Source organism: Rousettus aegyptiacus, unplaced genomic scaffold, assembly GCF_014176215.1.
Source record: "Rousettus aegyptiacus isolate mRouAeg1 unplaced genomic scaffold, mRouAeg1.p scaffold_m13_p_1, whole genome shotgun sequence".
NCBI classification, from domain to species: Eukaryota; Metazoa; Chordata; class Mammalia; order Chiroptera; family Pteropodidae; genus Rousettus; species Rousettus aegyptiacus.
In genome coordinates, this window is record NW_023416284.1 from 64986223 (window position 1) to 65003780 (window position 17558).

The 17558-nt window shown below is 35.8% G+C and overlaps 1 protein-coding gene and 1 pseudogene across 4 annotated transcripts in view; one reads left to right on the forward strand and one right to left on the reverse strand.

Annotated features, from left to right (window-relative positions):
• DIPK1A (divergent protein kinase domain 1A) overlaps positions 1-17558 on the reverse strand; it is a 90793-nt gene that overhangs the window by 28917 nt on the left and 44318 nt on the right. The window lies entirely within an intron of this gene.
• Positions 7974-16566, forward strand: LOC118602645 (annotated as a pseudogene).

The following is a 17558-nucleotide window of genomic DNA, read 5'->3' on the forward strand; positions in this document are numbered from 1 at the left end:
TCAATATAAAAATTTTTAAATATATACATTTCTCTTCAAGTTCTGTCAAAAAAAAAAAAAAAAAGAAAAAAGAACACATAATACGAAGCCACAATCTATGCCTGGCTTCATGTGAGACTCTCTGGGTACTCTCCTATATTTCATCCAATGCTCTTGGAAATCATGGACCTATAAAGTTTGGGAGAGACAATGAGGGAATATACTTCAACCACATGCTGATGTGATATGGTACTTAGAATGATTAAATAGTTTGGCCTTCAATCAGTTGTGCCAGGAGGAAGTTTAAGGCATTACATAGGAAGTGACATAGAACTGTCCGGGTGGGTATGTGCAACTTTGGTTCTTAGGCAATGAAGAAATGACTTTTCCTGCCAAAAGTTGAAATCTACAAACTTTGCTTTGCTGCAACTTTAGAGAACACAAGCCAGGATATGTATAAGAGAGCTGCAAGGCCAAGAAAAGCCATCCTAGGATTAAAAAAGAGGGCGCACAGAAGGCTTTTATTGAACAAGAAGACACTCAAAATTTTACAAGGCATATGGGAGGGAGGTATAGCCTCTATTAGCATTTTGCATAAAAGGAAAATTAGCATTTGCAATAGCAAATGAAAAGAACTCAGTCATCAGGTTCTTTATTCTAGTACAAAAGGACAGGACTCAAGAAAGCAAAATGAAACTAGACTGCTATCTGTTACCATACAGCAAAATTAACTCAGAATGGATCAAAGACCTAAATATAAGACCTGAAACAATAAATTGCATAGAAGAAAACATAGGTACTAAACTCATGAACCTTGGATTTAAAGAGGATTTTATAAATTTGACTTCAAAGGTAAAGGAAGTAAAAGCAAAATTAAGTGAATGAGACTATATAAAACTAAAAAGCTTCTGCACAGCAAAAGAACTCATCGACAAAACAAAGAGGCAATCGACTAGATGGGAGAAGATATTTAACAACAATGCCTCCAATAAGGGGTTAATATCCAACATATATAAAGAATTTATACAACTCGACAATAACAAAAAACAATCTATCAAATTAAAACATGGGCAAAGAACCTGAATAGATACTTCTCCCAAGAAGTCATACATACGGCCAACAGATACATGTTCAACTTCACTAGCTATAAGGGAAATGCAAATCAAAACCACAATGAGATACTACCTCATGCCTGTTAGAATGGCTATTATCAATAAGACAAGAAATAACAAGTGTTAGAGAATATGTGGGAAAAAAGGAACCCTCGTATACTGCTCGTGGAATGTAAATTGGTACAGTCACTACGGAAAACAGTAAGGAGGTTCCTCAAAAAATTAAGAATAGAGCTACCATATGACTCAGCAATCCCTCTTCTGGGTACCTACCCCAAATTTTTGAAAACATTTCTTTTTAAAGATATACATACCCCTATGTTCATTGCAGCTTTATTCATGGTGGCTAAGACACAGAAACAACCAAAGTGCCCTTCAAAAGATTATTAGATAAAGAAGATGTGGTACATATATACAATGGAATATTACTCGGCCATAAGAAAAGATGAAATGCTGCAATTTGTGACAATATGGACGGATTTTTGAGATTATCATGCTAAGCAAAATAATATGAAAAAGTCAAGAACCATATGATTTCACTTATAAATGAGGTAAAAACTGAAAGTGACAAACAAACAAGACAAACAAAAACTCATAGACACAGACAACAGGTCAGGGGTTTCAAGAGGCAAATAAGGGTAAACAGGGTCAAATAAATGATGAAGGAAGGAGATTTCACTTTGGGTGGTGAACACACAATGCAGTATATAGATGATGTATTATTGAATTCTACACTTAAAACCCATATAATTTTATTAAGCAATGTCACTCTGATAAATTTAATAATAAAAAAAGAAAGCTAAATGTTCCAATTTTCTATTGCTGTATAACCAACTATCCCAAAACTTAGTGGGTTACAACAATAATTTATGTCTTTCATGGTTCCGAGGGTTGACTAGACTCTTCCGGTCAGTTATCTCATTTTTCATGCATTTGTGACTAGGGCTGGAGTCATGTGATGAAGGACTGACTTGGGTTGGATATGCAGATGGCTTCCTCATTCACATGTCCAACCCCTCAGCTAGAATAGCTGGAACAGTTTCATGAGGCTAGCCAGACTTCTTTAGAAAATGGTGTCAGGGTAGTCAGGATGGTTGACTTACTCCAGAGCAAGTGGAGTAAGAGACCAAGGTGGAAGCTGCATCATTTCTGCCACATTCTTTTGGTTACACAGGGCCACATCAGATTGAATGTGGGGCGGGGCACTACATAAGGGCATGGTTTACTGAGGGGGTCATCTTTGGAGACTAGCTCCCACTCCAGGATAGGAGCAGCAAAGCAGGGTCTAGGGGTGAGAAAGCAATATAGAGGTCCTAGCTAAAACAGAGACAATTTTCTCGGTCATTCTGATGAAGGGTTCTTCTTTCTTAGTTAGGAAGAACTGGAAATTGCAATTAAAATCCATTAATAGTATGTGTAGTGGTATTTATATTTAAAGTTAAATGAATATAGTTTTCCTTCTATATCATGGGCTCAACAACCATCAACCAATCTTTGGCTTCTACACACAATTCTCAAGTTAAAGAACTACTTCAGATGTGGTTATAGGTAAGTTTCTGAATAAGATTCACATTATCTTATTATTTCTGTTGAGATTCTGGCACCAAGAATGGGCTAATCAGGTGTCTGTTTTCCCCTTTTAATCAGCCAGAGGCACCATACTGGATTTAAAATTTACTAAAACATACCATAGTCACATGCAAATTTTATATGGGAATCCTAGTTGGGACTTAAATTCACTAACAGTTCACTTACTAAAAATAAAGTTTAGCTACATTTTACCTAAACTTGAAGATTAAAAAGCCTGGTCTTCTTAAATTTCAGATTCTAAAACATATTTTAGGGCAAAAATTACTTGGAATAGTTACTTATAAGGTAGCACCACCTTATTAATATAACATAATTTTCAACACAGTTTAGAATCTTGGCGTATCCAGAGGCTAACTGATTATCATTTAGATGAAACTTGATCATTGTAAAGGGACTTTAAAAAAGAAATTAATTTTAGTTAATATTCTGTGAGATTAATGCAGGAGGCTGCTGGGTTGTGAAGCTTCCTTTCCCTGTACTCATTTGTGTGGCTTCTAGACACACAGTGACAATTAAATATTGAAACCTAACACCCCTCTGACACATGAGAAAAGCAGATGTGTACATTCAAATTCTAGGATGACTGGGGAAGGGGTGGGGGAAGTTGTTCACTTCTGTGTGACAACATTTTGCCTTTGTACCGTGGAAAGGGCTGTCAGGGAATGTGGTCCATCAAATTTGGTCCATCAAACCTCCATCAAATTCAGATCTTAAGAGCTGTTGTAGTTGATTACTTTAGGCCTAGAATAATTATAAGCACAGAGAAATCTAAGATAAGCCTTCAGGTTATGTGGATCCAAGAAATGAGAAATATGGCCTTACATTGCCCATATCAGTCTCTCAGAGAACAGAGAAGTTACAGGAGCATTCCTTATTAAAATAAACATCACCAACAGTTTGATAGTAAAAAGTTCATAGCTGCAGCAGGTTTTAAATTAAGTATTATTTTATGATAGTCAAAAAAATCTGTTTGGAATGGTAAGATCCTATTTTGAAAATATTACAAATCATGCAAACCAGATGGCCACCTCTAATTTTGCAATTTCTCAGACAGGTGTTAATCTAAAATCGTCTTCCCACTTCTCTTTTAAATTCCAAAGAAAGCTAAAACAAAACCTATAGAAAATGCTTCAGAGGCAAATGACAGCTATTTTGATCATAGCAATTTCTTATTTAGAAAAAAAGGAACTGAATTCTAAAGAAAATGCACTGAACTGAGACAGTCTGTGAATGAAAATGTTTTTGCTGACATTGTGGAGAGAAGGGCATCTACCACATTGGCAGTTATTTACTGCAACCTGGGTACTTAGAGAAATAATAGGCTTCACTTTGAGGCAAGGGGAAATGCTGAAAAGTAATTACCTAAAAATCCTCATGAAAATATATTAATGGAATTACCTATAGTACTTAAGATAATGGATATCTTGTAAATTATGTTTGAAGTAATTGTTGCTACCAACCTCTTAAATACAGTAGTCTCCCTTTATCTATGGTTTTTCTTCCTATTGTTTCAGTTAATTGCAGACAACCTCAGTCTGAAAAGATTAAATGAAAAATTACAGAAATAAGCACTTTTAAGTTTTACATTTCATGCCGTTCTGAGTAGTGTGATGAAACATTGTGACACCCTACTCTGTCCTACCCTGGATGTGAATCTTATCTAGTGACTCCACACTGCAGTTGATGTTTCCCGACTGTCAGTCACTTAGTAGCCGTCTTGGTTGTAAGATCTACTATCATGGTATCACAGTGCTTGTATTCAAAGTAACCCATATTTCACTTAAAAATGACTCCAAAGCACAAGAGTAGTGATGCTGGCAATTCTTCAAATATACCAAAGAGAAGCCATAAAGTGCTTCCTTTAAATGAAAAGGTGAAAGTTCCCGACTTAATAAGAAAATACATTGTAATGCTGAGTTTGCTAAGACAGACAATAAGAACAAATCTTCAATCTAAGAAATTGTGAAGAAAGAAGAAATTTGTGTTAGTTTTGCTATCACTATTCAAACGACAAAAGTTTAGGCCACAATGCATGACAAGTGCTTAGTTAAGATGAAAAAGCATTAAATTTGTGAGTGGAAAATATAAACAGATAAATGTGGTCTAATAGATGGCAATATGTTTCTCCAGAAAGCATTGAGCCTATACAAAGACTTGAGCAAAGGATTCCTGAAATGAGTAACACCAAGTGATTTACAAGTAAGTGGTGGTTACATAGATTCAGGCCTAAGTTTAGTCTAAAAAGGATAAAAATTACTGGAGTGAGAAAGAGAGAGATAATTAAAATTTATCATAGATATGAATATATAGGAAAAAACATAGTATATATAGAGTTGGGTACTATCCAAAGTTTCATGCATCCATTGAAGGTCTTGGAAAGTATCCCCTGAAGATAAGGGAGAACTACTGTATGTAGCATATACTTGTAGGCAAAAAGTACCAATGGATTTTTAAAATTAGTCATGCCCACATAACAACAGTCAGATCAACCATGGACTGCATATACGACGGTGATCCCGTAAGATTAAAATGGAGTTGAAAATTCCTATTGTCTAATGATATCATAGCTATTGTTATGTGTTGGAGGTGATGCTGGTGTAGACAAACCTACTGCGCAGCCAGTCATATAAAAGTATATATAGCATATGCAACTGTGTCCAGTACATAATATTTGATAATGATGATAAGTGACTATGTTACTGGTATATTTATTATACTATACTTTTTTTCATTATTTTGGAGTGTACTCTTACACACAAAAAAAGTTTGCAGTAAAATAGTGTGACGTGTTACGTCAGCAGCAGCCTCATACATCCCATGTTTATTATGTCTTTTGACTGCTTGATTTAACCTCATATGTTTTGTACAGTAACATGCTGTATAGGCTTGTAGCCTAGGAGCAATGGGCTATACCATACAGCTTAGGTGTGTAGCAGGTTATACCATCTAGGTTTGTGTAAGTGCACTCTATGATGTTCACACAATGATGCTCGCACAACGGCAAAATCGCCTAATGATGCATTTCTCAGAATGATATCCCCATCATTAAGCGGAGCATGACTATACCAAAGACCAAAGTAACATGACACTATTTTAAGTATTTAGTTTCTCTTCTGCTGCCAATTCCTAAAAGTTCTAGTTATTACTATAAGGATCATAGTAACATTATTTGCTAAGAAATATTAAATCTGCGATTATGTCTTAGATAGGTATTAGCAACATCACAGAAGCATAAGTTGTTCAGAGCTAGGAGAGGCCTTGCAGATTACAGCTGGAATCTGTAACTTTATAACTGAGGCCTCAAATTGTTTGGAATTTGTCAGATACAAACCAGTTAGTAGGTTCTGTGATCTTGGACAAGTTGTTAAAACTTCCCTGAGCTTTATTACCTTCATTTGTAAAATGCGGATGTTATAAAAATTAAGCAAAATCACAGACAAAACGAAAGTATACTTAGAAATTCCCATTCATGGAAGTATAAAATGTATTTAAAATTAATACTGTGACACATATTAGGGGTATCTACTCCAAAAATTTTCCCAATAGAGATGCACAATGAAAAAAGTGCAGAGATCAGTGAAAAAAGACACAGCACTTGGGGACCTGGTATTGTTCTTTTCTCCAAAGTAACTGTCAGGTCTAGCCCACTTGCTCTTTTCACTATACCATGGGTCTCTACCCAGAATCTAATGACCCCAAACCAGCCCAGTTGTAAAGAAAAAGAGCGGAGTTACCTGTAAGGAGGAGCCTAGCCTCTTATCCTTAACGATGATCCCTCTGAATTAGAACTGCACCACCCAGCGATGGGCCAGTATAGGCAAGCTCACATTCTGGCTGCCTCTACTGTACCTATCCTATGATTAACAAAAGAGGTCAGCTTCTGAGTTCAACTAGGTTCTTTAAATGTTTAATATTCAAGTTAATGAAAAATAACTTAAAATGTCCAATCTATATTTTTAACCACTACGAGTTTTAAGGTACATATGTATGTATAAAATGTACATAAGTTTTATGTGCATGTATGTATAAAATGTCCTCAATAGATATTAATATATTTACATTTTTTCTGGACTCATTTCTTTCATCTCCTCAGCTCTAAGAATTCCCCAAAAATATGGTATATGTGTGTGTATATGTACCTATCTGTCTGTCTATTTATCTATCCATTAGAATTAGAATAGTGTTGAAGTTATAAGTTAACTAAAAAAGGTTAGTCTAAAATATTTCTATCATACTTAATGGGTAGCTTAAAAATCAGCAAATATTTTCGTACCTATTTATATTAAACTTAATAGTAAAAAGTTTATAGCTTACAAAACGGGATAGCTAAAGTTAAACACCAGATGCCACAGGCTCTATGTTTTACAATAGCTCCACATCAAAACTCACAACAATTTACCTTTATGGTTTTGAACATCATTTTGTGTTTTTTTTTTTTCTGGAGTGTTTTTCTTTTTAAAAATATATTAAAAATATATTTTTAAAATTTTATCAGTGGCACTGAGAGGTGACTGGGTGGGAAAGGTCACTAGAGAAATTTCTAGGGAGATGGAAATGTTCTGTATCTTAAAAGGGGTAGGGATTACATGAGGTAATACATTTGTCAAAGCTGATCAAATCGTGCAGCTTTATATCTGAGCATTACACTATATGTAACTTATACTTCAATAAGAACTTATACTGGCTCAACAAGTATAGAGACACTACTAGACTAAAAATATCTAAATTTCAAATATATAGCCCTCACAGAGTTAAAAAAGAAAAGTCAGGATTTACTGCACTAAAGCTTTGGCAATGAGAAATGACAGGAAACGAGGAAGGTTTGAAAGATAATTAGGAGGTAGAATTAACAGGATTTTATGGTTTAATGGACATGGGGTGATGGTGAAGGAGAAATCAAGCACTCCCAGGTTTCTGGCTTGAGCAATGGCATGGATCATGGTGCCATTTCCTAAAACGGAATAGTGGAGGACAAAAAAATTAGGGAAAGGATAAATGCATAAGTTCAGTTTTGCACTTTCTGTGACTAAAGTATCTGTAAGTCACGCAGGTGATATTTAAGAGGCAGCTGGAAATATAGGTCAGAGCTAAAAGTAGAGGTTGGGGGTAGGGGCAGTCACAAGGAAAGCTCAGAGGAGATATAGAGAAGGTAACAGAAACCACAGAAGTAGCTGCTGTCACTTCCAGAAAAAATTCAAAGGGATAAAAGGGTTGAGGACTGAGCCCTGGCAATCTCCACTAACAGCTGGAGATTAACAGCTGGTTGAAAAAAAGGAAATGATACAAGAGAGCATGGAGGAGCAGACAGGTTGGAAGAAAACCGGAAGAATGTTATAAGGTGGAAATCAGGAAAGAGGATTTCAAGAGGTCAAATGGTGCTGAGAGGTGACAAAGCTGAAACTGAAAGGTATCCATTGGATTTAGTGACACAGAAGTCCTGTTAATCTCGACAAGAGAAACTTCATGGGAAAGAAGCCAGATTACAGTAGGTTTAAGAGTAGGAGGTATGAAAATAAAGACAACAGAGTAAGCATTTCTTAAGAGAAGTTTGACTATGAAGAAGAAGAAAGACAAAGAGCATTAGCTGGGCTTAAGGCAGAGGTTTTTTAAAGTGAAGAGAAACTACTACATATTTAAATGTGCACAAGGTGTCGTCAGTAGAAAGAGAGAGGCTGAAAAAAGTAAGATGTTGACGGATTAAGAACACAAGTTTCCTGAGGTTAGAAGGGATGGGGTACCGAGTATAGATGAAGAGATAGCAACTCTACTGTACCTAGACGGAAGAAGGAAATGATGGGTGCACATATATCTGAGGGTGGGGAGCTGGGATAGTTTCTATCAGATGACTTCTCTTTTCTCTATCTTTGAGAATAGAGAGAGAGGGAAACCTAAAGCAGAAAAATTGCTGTAATCTAGATTTATTTTTCCTTTATTTTTAAATGATAAAACATTTCAAACAAATAGAAAAAATGTCTGTATAATTAGAGAAAGTAATATAAAAGGTAGCTCTGTATCCTCCACTAAATGTAAAAGGATGTCCACAGTTTGCTGCCACATTACTTTAAAACTCTTTTCTAAGAAGAAGGTTGTTATAAGCAGACCTAAACCCTCTCGTCTTAAATTCCTCACCTTTCCCTTCATCCTCAGAGGAAATCATTATCTGGAAATCAGTGTCTATCAGTCCCATTTATATTTTTGTATCTTTACTACATAAAGTACCAAGTTGTGTGTGATACACAGTACTATGTGCTCTGTGCTGTGAGGCACACAGATACAATAAAAGCTGCATACCAAAATGAGGTGTCTAAGACAACACACACATTAAAAGCCAAAAGGGCCAGGGCTGGTTTTCTGACTCCATCTCAGTCAGACCTTGGGTAGAGAAGAGAGAGGCTGAGAAGGGGTTTCTTTGGAGAGATGTATTGTTCTGCTATGAATACTCTTAAGAGGAATGGGTAGGGTCAATCTTTCCTTGCCACACGCCTAGAGAGAGTAGGCTTCCATAGAACAACTAGCTAGCTCAAGGCGTACACCCTGGAGTTTGGGAACTGGCTGGACAACTCTGAAGTAAACCTAAAGACTCCCCAGATGAAAATGTTTAGATTATTTGCTCAAAGTGGCAGAACAGAGAGAGGTCATTCAGATTTCAACAAACTGTAAACTACGTACCCCCAAAAAGCAGACTAGAATAATTTCTTTTCATCTGTTTTTCAGTAACAACAATCAATTTAAATGACTTCACTACTAGGGTTTGGGGGGAAAAATAAGGGTCAATTACTTTAGTTGGAACCTCATTTATAAAAAAAAAAATAAAGAATTAACGAGTATATTATCTTCAGAGCTTATAAAGTGCTTCAGCATTCCTCACCCTAGCTGAGCATTCCCTCTATACAGTCTGTGTAACTAAAACAGGAGTCTTTGCCTTCTTTATACCAAATAAATTATGAATGGTCAGGCAAGCCAAATAGTTAAGAAATGGGGCAGGACTTCTTCAAAATGATTAAGAACCAAAGGCAAGCAAGCTCCTTTTTGTTCAAAGATCTTGTTGATTCGGAACAAGTACATACTTAATTTGGTTAAACATTCTTTATCAACATGTGGGTGTTTGAAAAATTTTATCAGAGCTTTGCTCTCAAAATTCTCACCTAACCACAAATGTTGTATGCCACAAAGGAATTTAAAGGGCTCTTAGTCTATGGCCATGCTACCCTTAACAAACCGGATCCCGTCTGATCTTGGAAGCATCTCAGAAGCTAAGCAGAGTAGGGCCTTGTTAGTACTTGGATGGAAGACCACCTAGGAATACCAGGTGCTGTAGGTGTAAAAAGAAAAAAAAGTGGGGGGGGGGGAGGAAATTGTAAGCAGACAAGGTCCTTGCAATCTGTGAGGTCAACCAAGGGTTACCTCACCAAATATAAATAAATAAATAAATAAACAAACGGCTCTCATTTATTCACCATAAAAATTATAATTCAGTATTTCTCAAAGTGTGCTCCATTGATCTTTTGAATCAGAATATGCTGATATAATTTTTTAAGTGCATGTTGTCAGGACCTACTGAATCAATCTTTAGGGGGTGAAGCCTAGGAATATACACTTTAAAGTTCTCCAGATTATTCATATTAAATTGAGGGAGGAAGGGTTATAGACAAAAGCTAAATAAATCACCTCTCAGAGCACTCCTGTCTAGTTTACTAAAATGAGATTTTACTGAACAACTGCTTTACTGGTAACAGTGCCACGACTAGATTGTATCATGCAAGGTCCCTTTCATTCCAAGATTTCATTAAATAATAAATGATTTATTAATAGGTAATAAAAACTATTCTTAATAAAATAAATGCTGTAGCCCTTAAAAATCTGAACCAATAATTTAGTTATTTAAAATAAGACTTCTATTTGGGTTTTGTGTCTTCATTTTGAGATAACTATAGAATTATATGCAGTTTTAGGAATAATGCTAAGATCCCTTTGACCAGTTTTCCCAATGGTAACATTTTAAAAATTACAATATCACAACCATGAAAATGACATTGATATAATCTACTGATTTTATTCAGATTTCCTGTTTTACTTGTACTCACTTGTGTTTGTGAGAATGTACTTATTAGTTCTATACCATACTGTAGGTTTGTGTATCCACTACTACAGTCAAGCTCACGACAGTTTCATCACTATGAGGATTCCCACGCTGGTCTTTTATAACCATATCCACCTCCATTCCCACCACCCAGTCTTTGGCAGCCATTAATTGGTTTTCTATTTCTACAATTTCAGGAATGTTATATAAATGGATTCATACAGGATGTAAAGTTTTTGGATTGGCTTTTTCATTCAGCATAATTCCCTGCAGATCCTTCCAGGTTGTTGTATATATCAATTATAGTTCTTCATTTTCGTTGCTGAGTAGTATCCAACAGGTGTGTGCCACAGTTTATTTAACCATTCACCAATGAAGGACGTCTGGGCTGATCCCAGTTTTAAAGTATTATGATTAAAGATGCTATGAACTCTCATATACAGGTTTTTGTAGGAAAATAAATTTTAATTTCTCTGGAGTTAATGCCCAAAAGTGTAATTGCTGGGTTGTATTACAGTTTTATGTTCAGTTCTTAAAGGAACTGCCAAACTATTTTCCAGAGTCACTACACCATTTTACATTTCCACCAGCAATGAATGAAGATCCAGTTTCTCTGCATCCTCACCAACATTTGGTGTTGTCACTCATTTCAATTTGTTTTAATCACAACAATGCATACTTTAAAAATGAGTAATGATATGTATCGATATAAAGATACTTATTAGAAAGAGCTCTGGATTTTGGATGAGAATGTTTCACTTCCTGCTACCTTTCCCAGCACTTACTAACATGGAGAGATTTTACCTTAAAATAATTACCTTTGGAAGTTGACCTGTGGCAAATGTGGCTACCCTATCATGTAGAAGAGAAAGTACAAGAAGAGGGCCAAAGCGAAATGATGAAATTCACTCATGGGACTGATCAGATGAGGCACCTAAAATTTGTAGACTGCAGATTCAAGCATGAATGAAACAACATCTAAACCCAAGAGGGCAGCTGCTGCAGCATCCAGGTCATCTTAAGGATTTCAGTAATTAGTCATGCAATAAATGTCTTGGTTTAAAAAAATAAAAACAAAACACTTATATTATGATAGGTTCATGGCTGTTATGTTTTTATATTATGATTCATAACTTACAAATGTGATATGCATATTTATTTGTATGTGTCACACACCATAGAAATTTTTAAAAGAATGCAATACATCTCTCATTATAGATCTAAAGAATTCCTTACACCTAAAGGGGTAAAGGCAGAGAACAAAAGTGTTCTATGAAAATATAATTTTCAAAATACTATTGATTAGATACCTGTAAACATGTTTCTCCTGCTTGAACCTTGCAGCCCCTAGGCCCCCTTCTCCAAGGCCTGATGATGACTCTAAAGGTCTAGAACTTAAGAGTCTTAACATTTTCACTCCAATTTCCTCCAAAACCCAAGTTGGCCATGAGAAGCTAAATGTCAGAGGTCAGGTTTATAATCTAAAATACGCACTATTTTTTCTGATGTAGCTGTACGGAATATATCACTAGCCACAAAATCATGTACACATGTATAGGCATACCTTGTTTTATTGTGCTTCATTTTATTGCACTTTGCAGGTATTTTGTTTTTTTCAAATTGAAGTTTTGTTGCCACCCTGTATGGAGAAGTCCGTTGGCACCATTCTCCCAACAGCATTTGCTTACTTCATGTCTCTTTGCCACATTTTGGTAATTTTTGCAGTATTTCAAACTTTATCATTATTAGTATATTTTTTATGGTGATCTGTGATAAGTGATCTTTGATATTACGATTATAATTGTTTTGGGGCACCACGAACCTCACCCATGCAAGACAGTGAACTTAACTGATAAATGTGTGCGTTCTGTTTGCTCCACCAGCCACTGTACCTCCACCCCCCAACCCAGGCCTCTCTATTCCCTGAAACACAACAATATTGAAATTAGGCCTATTAATAACCTTACAATGGCCTCTAAGTGAAAGGAAGAGTCACATGGCTCTCGCTTTTAATCAAAAGCCAGAAATGATTAAGCTTAGTGAGAAAGGCATGTTGAAAGCTGAGACAGGCTCAAAAGCTAGGCCTCTTTTGCCAGTTAGCTAAGTTATGAATGCAAAGGAAAAGTTCTTGAAGGAAATTAAAAGTGCTACTCCAATGAACACACAGATAAGAAAGCAAAACAGCCTTATTGATGATAAGGTGCGCAAGTACGGTGGTCTGGATAGATCAAGCCAGCCACAACATTCACCCAAGACAAAGCCTAACCCAGAGCAAGGCTCTACCTCTTCAGTTCTATGAAGGCTAAGAGAAGTGAGGAAGCTGAAGAAGAAAAGTCTGAAGCTAGCAGAGGCTGATTTATGAGATTTAAGGAAAGACATCTCCATAACATAAAAGTACAAGATGAAGCTGCAAGTGTTGATGCAGAAGCTACAACAAGTTATCCAGAAGGTCTAGCTAAGATAATTAATGAAGGTGGCTACATTAAACAATAGATTTTCAAAGTAGGTGAAACAGCCAGTCTTTTAATTTTGACTACTTTTAGTAAGAGGTAAAATTCAAAACTGACTCACCATAATACTATGTCTTACGCAATTTATTCCTGAGCTCTGCAATTGGTGTATGAGATAGGGTTACAGATGGGTTGAGATAGTAATCACCTCAACCTTAGGTCAGTCACCTCCAGTAAACAATAGCCTTGTTTGTTTGCCCTAGTGCTTTACAAATTATCGTTCTCTTTTATGCTATGATGTGAAAAAAAAGGGAGTAGAATACCGGTTTATTCATTTGTCTCCCTAGTTGGAAAACATTTCCGCTTTGAGACCACTATGAGTATAGCTTCTGAGTTAGTAAATAAAGGATATAAAAAATATCCAATTTATTCTTCCTATTATTAGCCCCTTTATATCAATTAGGGTGAAAATAGGGTATTTTGCATGCTCCATGACATATTTTTTTGTAAGTGAATTAAATAATCCCTAAATTTTCTTCTAGCTCCATGGGCTGTAACTAATCGACTTTACTGAATTGACACATAAGGACAACATAATGTAACAATACTGAATATAAGATATTATATGCCCAGAGGCCTCAATCACTTCTCTAACTCACAGCCCCCGCTCTGCAAGAGACTTTCATTTTGTCCCACTCTGCCAGTCTCCTCTGATATATATATCTTTCTTTCTCCTCCTGCCAGGACCTCCTTCCTATTTTGCCAGACTTAGAAAATAAAGGACAAATCAATATTGCAATCCTAGAAAAAGGTAAGATAATTAGCAAGAAGTCCTTAAATCCAATGCACACACAAATGGGATGTCTTCTCACACAAAACTGAGGCATTCAAGCAAAACGTACTATGTTTTGAAATCAAAGAAAATCGGTGAAATTATTATTAGAATATGCAGAGAATATAATATATATGTAAGAAGTCCATTCTATAATTTTTTTTATCTTATTTGTATCTCTCTGACTTAAAAATCTGAGAAAGAAAGGGATTGAAAGAAAGTTTTAAAAAGTGGGAGCAAAAGGTGATAGAGGAGTGGAGTAGGTGCCTAAAACAATGCCTGGCATATATTAAGAGATCAATAGAAATCTGTAGAATGAATTGGATTAATGGGCATGAAAAGGAAGAAAATATTTTTTTAAATGTGGCATTGGGGGAAAAAACCATGAAAGTTGTTGAACAATGCCTTGAACTAGGCCTTGTTGTGGTCAACATTTTAATTATTAATCGTGTATGAAACTGCTTTTTATGAACTTTCTCTTAAAACAGGAATAGGAAGCATGAGGAGGTAGTAAGGGAGTGAGGGAGGAGGAATATGGCAAAGGAGGTGAAAAGAGGAAATCACACGTAAGAAAGTGAGCACACACAGCCATATGCCCTACTGCACTTCTAACCTTGGTGATCCTGGTGTTCTAGGCCCAGGTCTCTATTTTCCTTCTTCATCTTCCTTTGCTCTAACAGACTGCCGTTATGCCACAGCAGCACCTGCTGATCTGTCTCCTACTCTTTATTCAGGGCAGTAGGACTGGGGACCCAGGAAGATGAATTAGCATCCTCTAAATATATGAATACATATATTTACTTGTTACAGACTTTAGAACTATATCATGTCATTTATTTGAGTAGAAAGGAGTAAATTCACACACACATGCTGACAATCTCTCTCTCTCTCTCTCTCTAAAATATAATTAAGGAAAAATCTATATCATTACCAAGTAATGAGAGTTTAAAAAGCCAAAATATAACTTAGTGCAGGTCACAATACAGTAACTTCATTTTACTTACAGACAATGGATCTCAAGGCAATTTCCAGTTTTCTCTAATAACAGTGAGGACGGTATCAGTAAGAATAATTGGCATCTATTCAGTGTTCACTACATGCCAAGCACTGTGTTAAGAACTAGAAGGGATGTCAAAAGATCATCAGGGAACCCTCATACATTGCTGGTGGGAGTGCAAAATGATACAGCCACTTTCGAAAGCATTTTGATGATTCCTCTAAATGTTAAACACAGATTTATCATATGACCCAACAGTTCTCTTACGTATATACCCAAAAGACCTGAAAACATATGTCCACACGAAAAATTTTACACAAATGTTCATAGCAGCATTACTCATAACAGCCAAAAAGCGGGAGGGGAACAACCCAAATGTCCATCAACTCATAAATGGATAAACAAAATGTGCCATATGATACAATGGAATACTATTTGATCATGAAAAAGAATGAAGTACTAATATGTGCTACAACATGGATGAAATTTGAAATCATTATGCTAACTGAAAGCAGACACAAAAGGCCACATATTGTAGGATTCCATTTATATGAAATGTCTAGAATAGGCAAATCATAGAGACAGAAGGTACTAGTATGGTTGTACAAATCTGTAAATATACTAAATATACTAAAAACTACTGATTGTGTACTTTAAAAGGGTGGATTTTATGGTTTATGAATTTTATCTCAATAGAGCAGTTACTAAATATTATAAGACTTGGAGGAGAGCTTGTGCCCAGGGGCCTCTGCTTCCCGTGGCTGTGCAGGGAGATGCCAGCCAGGCCTCAACCGGGGGCATTGCCTGTGCCATGGATGCCCTCTACCTGTGCCTCGGCGGTGTGGCCCCCTCACTTCCTCCAGGAGAGAGCTAAGCCTCTGCTGGGTGCCTGCAGCTGCAGCGCAAATGCCAATTTCACCTCTTCTGCGAGTAGGAAGCTCTTTTGACATTCATACCTTAGTGTGTTTACTTGAAGAAAATGGGTTTACTACTCAACAAGCAGAAATCATTGTTATTTGCACTGGTCAAGATCACAAAGGCCAACATGGATCTCAACTACAAAGACATGGTGAAGATACAACAGGAGATCACTCTTTAGCAAATAATATCTCAGACTGCTAATCTGGAAAAAAAAGATATGATTATTTTGGAGAAGAGTACATTTTCAGCCCTCAGAGCAGAAAATAAGAAAGTAAAACCTGAACTACATTGGTTAAAAAAACAAATAATGGATAAAGTAATGAAAGTTTGAACAGATACCAAATCAGACTTCAATATATAAAAGCAGAGTAAAATAACTGAATTCTTTAAATGAATGGAAGCTGCTGGAAATGAGTATAGAAATGGTGACATTGCATGCCCAGCAAGATCGGGCAGTCACCTAGACAGACAGGAACACAGACACTGAGGTTGCTGGTCTCAAAACCATACTCGAGTCTCACAAGCTTGATAATCTTAAATATTTAGCAGGGTCTATATTAATGTGCCTAACAGTAGCCCTGGGACTTCATTGCCTATGGATATAATAAAATTTCTATTTAAAGAGAAAAAAATATCAGATTTGTTCCATCTTTAGTGATATGAATAAATAAACCACAACGACTTTCTAATTTTACTTAAAGATTTCTAAGAATGGAATTTACAATCTTCCCCCAGGATGCCATTCCAGTATCATATGCCCCCTAAGAAAGTATAGGTTTTCTTCTTTTGACTAATAAAAGAGAGAGGAACAGTCCTGATCCCAGAGTTCTTTCTTCTTTTTGCTGTAAAAGTCCCAGAATGACAATAATCAGAATTGACAATCTGAAACTCTTTAAATTTTTCCAATTTTATTTATTGGAAAGACATTTAGTAAAGTTTAAATATTCACCCATAATTCCACTACACTAGAATGACAGCAGTTTTTAATTATCCATTTTACCTTCTAGTTTTCCATGTGTAATTCATGTTGTACACAATATAGAATATTGTAGTTTTTCATATTATGCTATGCTTGTTAACATAGTTTTTTATAACAATCATTCTCGGTGTTGCAATAATGTTCCATCCAGTTGCTGTATCATTATTTCTCTATTTTCCCCTTATGTTCACTTTAAAGTCCTCTTCCCCCATTTTTTCTGTGTATAGACAAGCTGTATATAAATTTTAATATTTTCTTTCTTTTGAATTATTTCTTTAGGTTATTTCTCAAAAGTATAGTTTCTGGGTTATACGATATGAATATTTTTATTGCTTTTGCTTTATAAATGAGTATGAGTTTTTCAACACTATTTTGCACTGTGGTGTGTGTAGTGTGTTGATATAGATGGATAGGTTAATTTAACAGACCTGAAATGGCACTAACGGCTCTATTATTGAGTTTCATTTTTCAAAACTGAATCATCTTTACTTCTTAATTATGAAAATAGCAAATGCTCATTACCAAACTTGAATAATTTATAAGTATACAAAAAGAAAGTCGAAGGTTCCCTATCCTTCTCTCGGAGGATTAAAACATATTGCCTTCTAAAATGAGTTT